Here is a 1,627-nt window from a genome sequence, read left to right as displayed (position 1 = left end):
ACTACGTAACCATGTGACCATGTAACTACGTAACCATGTGATCATGTAACTACGTAACCATGTAACTACATAACCATGTAACTACATAACCATGTAACTATGTAACTACATAACCATGTGACAACATAACCATGTAACCATGTAACTACGTAACTATGTAACCATGTGGCCATGTGACAATGTAACTACGTAACCATGTAACTGCATAACCATGTAAATACATAACCACGTAACTACGTAACCATGTAACTACGTAAACATGTGACAATGTAACTACGTAACCATGTGACCATGTAACCATGTGACAGTGTAACTACGTAACCATGTGACCATGTAACTACGTAACCATGTAACTACATAACCATGTAACTACATAACCGTGTAACTATGTAACTACATAACCATGTAACCACGTAACTATGTAACCATGTGGCCATGTATCCATGTAACTACGTAACCATGTGACCATGTAACTACGTAACCATGTAACTATGTAACCATGTAACTACATAACCATGTAACTACATATCCATGTAACCATGTAACTACATAACTACATAACCATGTGACTACATAACCATGTAACCATGTAACTACATAACCATGTAACTACATAACCATGTAACCATGTTCTATGTAACTACATAACTATGTAACTACATAACCATGTGACTACATAACCATGTAACTACATAACCATGTAACTACATAACCATGTGACCATGTAACTACATAACCATGTAACCATGTAACTACATAACCATGTGACTACATAATTACGTAATCATGTAACTACATAACCATGTGACCACGTAACTATGTAACCATGTAACTACATAACCATGTGACCATGTAACTACATAACCATGTAACCATGTAACTACATAACCATGTGACTACATAACCATGTAACTACATAACCATGTAACCACGTAACTATGTAACTACGTAAACATGTGACAATGTAACTATGTAACCATGTAACTACGTAACTACGTAACCATGTAACCATGTGACAATGTAACTACGTAACCATGTGACCATGTAACTACAAAACCTTGTGACCATGTAACTATGTAACCACATGGTTACGTAACCACATGGTTACATAGTTACATGGTCACATGGTTACGTAGTTACATGACCATGTAACCATGTGACTGTAACCATGTAACTGTGTAACCATGTAACTATGTGACCATATAACTGTGTGACCATGTGGCCATGTAATGATGTAACTAATAGTACTTAATTTGAGTTGTACCAAGTAATGTAATGTTCCCCCAGTGAGCGGGTAACAGGGATTCCCAGCGTTGCTGCATTATTCCCCGGGAGTGTGAGTGTGCCCCCGGAGTGTGTCCCACGGGAGTGTGTCCCCGGGAGTGTGAGTGTGTCCCCGGGAGTGTGAGTGTGTCCCCCGGAGTGTGTCCCCGGGAGTGTGAGTGTGTCCCCGGGAGTGTGTCCCCGGGAGTGTGTGTGTCCCCGAGAGTGTCCCCCCCGGGAGTGTGTCCCCGAGAGTGTGTCCCCCGGGAGTGTGTCCCCGAGAGTGTGAGTGTGTCCCCGGGAGTGTGTCCCCCGGGAGTGTGTCCCCGGGAGTGTGTCCCCCGGGAGTGTGTCCCCGGGAGTG

The sequence above is a fragment of the Ascaphus truei genome, chromosome 16 (assembly GCF_040206685.1).
Source record: "Ascaphus truei isolate aAscTru1 chromosome 16, aAscTru1.hap1, whole genome shotgun sequence".
Classification (NCBI taxonomy): Eukaryota; Metazoa; Chordata; class Amphibia; order Anura; family Ascaphidae; genus Ascaphus; species Ascaphus truei.
This window is presented reverse-complemented; position numbering follows the sequence as displayed.